This window comes from Bos javanicus, chromosome 8 (genome assembly GCF_032452875.1).
Source record: "Bos javanicus breed banteng chromosome 8, ARS-OSU_banteng_1.0, whole genome shotgun sequence".
Lineage (NCBI taxonomy): Eukaryota > Metazoa > Chordata > Mammalia > Artiodactyla > Bovidae > Bos > Bos javanicus.
Genome location: NC_083875.1, coordinates 88,111,106 through 88,118,943, shown reverse-complemented (window position 1 = coordinate 88,118,943; position 7,838 = coordinate 88,111,106). Strand labels below are relative to the sequence as shown.

Below are 7,838 nucleotides of genomic sequence, written 5' to 3'. Positions count from 1 at the left end.
CCATGAATCACAGCACACCAGGCCTCCCTGTCCATCACCAACTCCCAGAGTTCACCCAGACTCACGTCCATCGAGTCAGTGATGCCATCCAGCCATCTCATCCTCTGTCGTCCCCTTCTCCTCCTGCCCCCAATCCCTCCCAGCATCAGAGTCTTTTCCAATGAGTCAGCTCTTCACATGAGGTGGACAAAGTACTGGAGTTTCAGCTTCAGCATCATTCCTTCCAAAGAAATCCCAGGGCTGATCTCTTCCAGAATGGACTGGTTGGATCTCCTTGCAGTCCAAGGGACTCTCAAGAGTCTTCTCCAACACCACAGTTCAAAAGCATCAATTCTTTGGTATTTAGCCTTCTTCACAGTCCAACTGTTACATCCATACATGACCACAGGAAAAACCATAGCCTTGACTAGACGAACCTTTGTTGGCAAAGTAATGTCTCTGCTTTTGAATATACTACCTCAAGCCCTGAACAAATAGCCATATTGTTTCATAGAAGAGGTGAAGCATGCCCATGAATCTTGAAAGAAAAGTCAAGGGGAATTTACCATATCAGAACAAGTAAAGTTCTGGACAGACTTATCCACTTCTAACAGCATGATGTTTATGCAGCAATTATGAAGCAATTGATACATAAAATGGGGTAAAACAATGGGATATTACTCATCCATAAAAAGGAATATATTTGAGTCAGTTCTAATGAGTTGGAAGAAATTTGACCTTATTATACAGAGTGAAATAAGTCAGAAAGAGAAAAACAGATACCATATATTAACTCATATATTGGAATCTAGACAGATAGTACTGACGAACCTATTTGCAGGGCAGCAGTGAAGATGCAGACATAGAGACAGACTTGTCATCACAGTGGGGGAAGGAGAGAGAGGATGGACTGGAAGAATAACATTGAAACAGATACATTACCATATGTAAAAATAACCAGTGTAAATTTGCTGTATGATGCAGGGACTTCAAATCCAGTGCTCTGTGACAACCTAGAGGGGTAGGATGGGGTGGGAGGAAAGTTCAAGAAGGAGGGAACATGTATACACCTATGGCTGATTCATGTTGATGTGTGGCAGAAACCAACACAATATTGTAAAGTGATTATCCTCCAGTTAAAAATACAAAAAAGGCGGGGGGGCGGGGAACAGAGGGTATGGGAGTGTATCACAAGAAAGGAGAGAAAAAGGAAAGGCAGTGAGGAAAAAAGAAGTTGGCAGGCAAAATAAAGATGAAGCATCTAATTAGGAAAATATCTTAATCCCAGGAAATATGAAACACTAATATTTTACTGTACACAGAAAAACATATTAATAATGGGTTTATTTTAATGGATTTTAAATGAAGGGCATTAAAATAAAAATAGGTAAAGGGAGAGATTATAGACAGGAAATTACAAATAAAATCAATATACTACTAAATAAAAAGAGAAAATAAACCCAGCAAAAAATGATAATAGCTTAGTACTGAATTATTGCTATAGAAAAAGGATGTAAATAATTATAAATAAAAAGTAAGAAACAAACTGACTTGAGCAATTCGAGTCCATGATGTTCTTCCTGGTGACTTTGTCATTCAAGGGTGAAGAAAGCAGTCAGACCTTCTCAAACATAAAGAAACTTATGACACCTATAAGCATTTTCTGAAAAAGAATCAGATAAAAGCAGAATTTAGCCAAGCAAAAGCTCAAACCAGAAGCCAGGGAAAATGTCTGGTATAAGGCATTAAACACTTACATGTAGAAAAATGACTAAGCTGTGGTAAATATGATTCAAAAGGTTAACAACTATTATAAATTCCAATGTTGTGTTAAAGGATAAGTTTTTAAAGGAAATTTGTAACTATCATATGGAACATATGTCAAAAATAACTCATAATTAATGAGAGAATCTGTAATACATCATAACAAGTTCAAAAGAGAACTCAATATACACATATATATAAAGAATAAAATAATTCTGAAATCAAGTTGCAAATTGATGTAAAACCGATCTGTTTACAGGTCAATAATCAATTGCAACACACTGGGCCTAATTCATTTGTGTTTCTATAAACAAGAATCATTTACATTATTGTCAGATTTCTATGACTTACAGAGCTGTAAAACAGTTCAAATACCACGAAAGGCAGAGACAGCTGAAATAGATGACCTTGGCAGAGTATTTACTGAGTTTTTTTTCTTTTTTCCTATTTTAATCCTTCATAACTTTTCCTGATAATTGTAAAAGTTATAATACAAGAAAAAAATGTGCTATTATCCTTATTTCAACTTAAAAGTATTTGAAAATTCAAAGATATATACATCTACAAAAGTATATTTATTTGTTTCCTCAAGTTTTTCCAAGTGCCACCAGAAAAATAATAAGGTTAAGATTGGGTATAGAATAATAAGAGATATTATTTTAATGTTTGTTTAAAATGGCAAGGAAGACTTTATTCAAGATTATGGCAATGGGGGAGAGACTATTGCAGTAAAGAAGAGAGATTGACCTTAACTCCAAATACAACCAGTGTAAGTGGTTTTTTATCACCAGTGGGCAGAATAAAGGAGAGGAGCGACAATTGCAAAGAGGAACTTAGTTACTAATCAAAGATGAAGGGGAAGAGGAGGTTGATTGGCTATAGACGGTTTAGGGGATTCTCAGTAAACTGACAGCAGGATTCTTTGCTAAAACCAGGCTTGGCAGGCCAAGGACAATGAATAGCTAAAAGAATTCAGAGAAGTTTGACCAAAGTTTGGCCAAGGAGGTAATCCTTTGGTAGAAAGTTAATAAATAACAAAAGGGGTGAAGTATAATGTTTAAAGTTATATTCAAGGGAAAAAAAAAGACAACAAAGAAAATTGCAATAAATTAGAGCATTTCAGTTCAATTCAGTTCAGTCACTCATTCATGTCCAACTCTTTGCAACCCCATGAATCACAGCACACAAGGCCTCCCTGTCCATCACCAACTCCTGGAGTTCACCCAAACTCACATCCATTGAGTCAGTGATGCCATCCAGCCATCTCATCCTCTGTCGTCCCCTTCTCCTCCTGCCCCCAATCCCTCCCAGCATCAGAGTCTTTTCCAATGAGTCAGCTCTTCACATGAGGTGGCCAAAGTACTGGAGTTTCAGCTTCAGCATCTCCTTCCAAAGAAATCCCAGGGCTGATCTCTCCCAGAATGGACTGGTTGGATTTCCTTGCAGTCCAAGGGACTCTCAAGAGTCTTCTCCAACACCACAGTTCAAAAGCATCAATTCTTCGGCACTCAGCTTTGTTCACAGTCCAACTCTCACATCCATACATGACCACTGGAAAAACCATAGCCTTGACTAGATGGACCTTTGTTGGCAAAGTAATGTCTCTGCTTTTCAATATGCCATCTAGGTTAGTCATAGTTTTTCTTCCAAGGAGTAAGTGTCTTTTAATTTCATGGCTGCAGTCACCATCTGCAGTGATTTTGGAGCCCAAAAATATAAAGTCTGACACTGTTTCCATTTATTTGCCATGAAGTGATGGGACAAGATGCCATGATCTTCATTTTCTGAATGTTCAGTTTTAAGCCAACTTTCTCACTCTTCTCTTTCACCTTCATCAAGAGGCTTTTTAGTTCCTCTTCACTTTCTGCCATAAGGGTGGTGTCACCTGCCTATCTAGGGTTATTGATATTTTTCCCGGCAATCTTGATTCCAACTTGTACTTCTTCCAGCCCAGCATTTCTCATGATGTACTCTGCATATAAGTTAAATAAACAGGGTGACAATATATAGCCTTAAAGTACTCCTTTTCCTATTTGGAACTAGTCTGTTGTTCCATGTCCAGTTCTAACTGTTGCTTCCTGACCTGCATTCAAATTTCTCAAGAGGCAGGTCAGGTGGTCTGGTATGCCTATCTGTTTCAGAATTTGCCACAGTTTATTGTGATCCACACAGTCAAAGGCTTTGGCATAGTCAATAAAGCAAAAATAGATGCTTTTCTGGAACTCTCTTGCTTTTTCGATGATCCAGCAACCTGTCTCTGGTTGGCAATATGGTCTCTGGTTCCTCTGCCTTTTCTAAAACCAGCTTGAACATCTGGAAGTTCACCATTCACATATTGCTGAGGCCTGACTTGGAGAATTTTGAGCATTACTTTACTAGCATGTGAGATGAGTGCGATTGTGCGGTAGTTTGAGCATTCTTTGGCATTGCCTTTCTTTGGGATTGGAATGAAAACTTACCTTTTCCAGTCCTGTAGTCACTGCTGAGTTTTCCAAATTTGCTGGCATATTGAGTGCAGCCCTTTCACAGCATCATCTTTCAGGATTTGAAATAGCTCCACTGGAATTCCATCACCTACACTAGCTTTGTTTGTAGTGATGCTTTCTAAGGCCCACTTGACTTCACATTCCAGGATGTCTGGCTCTAGGTGAGTGATCACACCATCGTGATTATCTGGGTCATGAAGATCTTTTTTGTACAGTTCTTCTGTGTATTCTTGCCACCTCTTCTTAATATCTTCTGCTTCTGTTAGGTCCATACCATTTCTGTCCTTTATCGAGCCCATCTTTGCATGAAATGTTCCCTTGGTATCTTTAATTTTCTTGAAGAGATCTCTAGTCTTTCCCATTCTGTTGTTTTCCTCTATTTCTTTGCATTGATCGCTGAAGAAGGCTTTCTTATCTCTTCTTGCTATTCTTTGGAACTCTTCATTCAGATGCTTATATCTTTCCTTTTCTCCTTTGCTCTTCTCCTCTCTTCTTTTCACAGCTATTTGTAAGGCCTCCCCAGACAGCCATTTTGCTTTTTTGTATTTCTTTTCCATGGGATGGTCTTGATCCCTGTCTCCTGTACAATGTCACAAACTTCCATCCATTGTTCATCAGGCAATCTATCTATCAGATCTAGGCCCTTAAATCTATTTCTCACTTCCACTGTATAATCATAAGGGATTTGATTTAGGTCATACCTGAATGGTCTAGTGGTTTTCTCTACTTTCTTCAAATTAAGTCTGAATTTGGCAATAAGGAGTTCATGATATGAGCCAGAGTCAGCTCCTGGTCTTGTTTTTGTTGACTGTATAGAGCTTCTCCATCTTTGGCTGCAAAGAATATAATCATTCTGATTCCAGTGTTGACCATCTGGTGATGTCCATATGTAGAGTCTTCTCTTGTGTTGTTGGAAGAAGGTGTTTGCTATGACCAGTGCATTTTCTTGGCAAAACTCTATTAGTCTTTTCCTGCTTCATTCTGTATTCCAAGGCCAAATTTACCTATTACTCCTGGTGTTTCTTGACTTCCTACTTTTGCATTCCAGTCCCCTATAATGAAAAGGACATCTTTTTTGGGTGTTAGTTCTAAAAGGTCTTGTAGGTCTTCATACAAGCATTCAAATTCAGGTTCTTCAGTGTTACTGGTTGGGGTAACAGTCTAGGTTGGTCATAACTTTCCTTCCAAGGAGTGAGTGTCTTTTAATTTCATGGCTGCAATCACTGCCCACAAAAATAAAGTCAGCCACTATTTCCATTGTTTCCCCATCTATTTGCCATGAAGTGATGGGACCGGATGCCATGATCTTAATTTTCTGAATGTTGAGTTTAAAGCCAACTTTTTTACTCTCCTCTTTCACTTTCTTCAAGAAGCTCTTTAGTTCTTCTTTACTTTCTGCCATAAGGGTGGTGTCAAATGCATATCTGAGGTTACTGATATTTCTCCTGGCAATCTTGATTTCAGCTTGAGCTTCATCCAGCCCAGCATTTCTCATGATGTACTCTGCATATAAGTTAAATAAACAGGGTGACAATATACAGCCTTGACATACTCCTTTTCCTATTTGGAACCAGTCTGTTGTTCCATGTTCAGTTCTAACTGTTGCTTCCTGGCCTGCATACAGATTTCTCAAGAGGCAGGTCAGGTGGTCTGACAGTGGATTTCAAGGACAATATAATTATTTAAAATCCAGTACTAAAATTTGAAGTGAAACTAAAAATTAAAAAACAAAATTCTTTTGCAAATATAACATACTTAATTATTTCATATTGGCAACAAATTTTATAGTATCTTTCTCTTCTGTTGAATCATTAATTTTTCCCTGTTTCTTTGTCACTTTAACTGTCATAAGTTCTCAGTGCTGTCAGAATGCTTGCTAATACACAGACTCTCAGAAAACAAATGGTTACAGGACTTCTACATAATGACTTGACTGTCTTTCTTCTCCCTCAAAGAGTAAAAAATCTGTTTCCTTCTATGACTTGTATTAAATTCCAGCACCATTCAAGTAAGAGACAAATTTGTGATAACTACTCTCTTAATGCATTATTTGAAAGTATTTGTGCAACTTCAATGATGGTTAGGGTACACAATGTAATTATCCTTAGCTTCATTACTGAAATGAACTTGGGTTTGCCATGCAGCAAAACCAATTTACTGAATCCAGGTTGTGGTGAAGAAAAATACAGTGCTTATTACAGGCACAAAGCAAAGAGTATGGGTGGCTTATGCTCAAAAACCTGAGCTCCCTGAAAGTTTTCAAGGAAAGATTTTTAAAGGCAACATTTGGGGTGAGGGCTGCATGGTGCATGATTTTCTTCTGATTGGTTGATGGTGAGGTAAAAGAGTGATGTTTCAAGAATCTTGATCATCAAACTTCTGGTTGCAGTCTGGAGTTCACATGCTTCTGTTCAGCATGTAGTCACCATCATCCACCAGTCTGAGTAAATTAGGACGGGGGTGGTTCTTAGTTACTGCAGAACAACTCAAAGATCTGTGTCAAATTGTTACATATATTGCTTGAGGGGGAACTAGGATTCTGGGGTTTTTTGTTGTGATTTTTCTTTGTTTTAGACTTTTTGATGTGGATCATTTTTATGTCTTTATTGAATTTAGGACTCTATGACTGAACCATCATCATTACTTTTCTTGTTTAACTGCTTCTCCTTTGTCTTTTCATTTTCTCACTCCTCTAATTAATAACTGCCTGTGTTTGCTCTCTGGAACACAGAGAAGGCCTTGGAGACCAAAGCTTTTATCTAAAAACAAGAAAGAGGAGACAAGAAGGAGCTTTTGTACCTGGAAGGACTCTGCAGGGTCCTGCTCCGCTTCATCATTAAGCCACTTGCTTGTTTTGCATTATAAATATTTAATAAGAAGATAATCAAATTATAGTTTTGCAAGAATCTCTTGCTAGGATGCTATTAGGAAAAATAATGGTTTTTGAATATTTAAAAAGTAGATATTAAGAAAGGGGTCTTCTCTTATGAGTGCCGCATATAGGGCAGTTCGTTCTTCCTGAGGAATCGATATCAAGAAATTTTGGAAGCATAATTTTTTTGTACTTAGGCAGCTGGTAATCATTGGTCCTGGTACCCCACCTCTCCCACAAAAAAAAAATAGGTATAATGCTACTGCTGAAGCAATATTTTTTAAAGATAAAAATTTATCAGTCGGTAATGTTGTTTCTTTCCTCTCCTTCATTCTTCTGCTTTTCTTCTTTCCTTTGTTATTTTCACCCATTGCTTCCCTTTTGTGTTTATATTATTTATTTTAGAGCTGTGTAACTTTAGAGGATGATCACTGCATTTTCATAGTCCAAACATTTTTGGGAAAAAGTTGTCATTTCAGAAAAGTAAGCTGTCACAATATTAATTTAATTTTACTTTTTTTCATTTTTTAGAAAATGTAGCATTATCAATATTAAACATATTTTTAGAAACATTTTTAAAGATTTCTTAATATGGACAATTTCAAACATACCAAAAGCTGATATTATGGTAAAATAAATCCCTTTTACTTAATATTCATCTTCAGCAATTGCCAGCTTATAAACAGTTTTTTTCACTAATCTCCCCACTTTCATTTATGGTTTTGGGGATTTTTTTT

General features: G+C 37.3%; 1 non-coding gene across 1 annotated transcript; it reads left to right on the top strand.

The window, feature by feature from the left end:
• The first annotated feature begins 7,198 nt into the window (after positions 1-7,198).
• LOC133253548 (U11 spliceosomal RNA) lies at positions 7,199-7,329 on the top strand. Its single transcript, XR_009738336.1, has one exon. It is a non-coding gene; the product is annotated as a U11 spliceosomal RNA (small nuclear RNA).
• Positions 7,330-7,838: the final 509 nt, after the last annotated feature.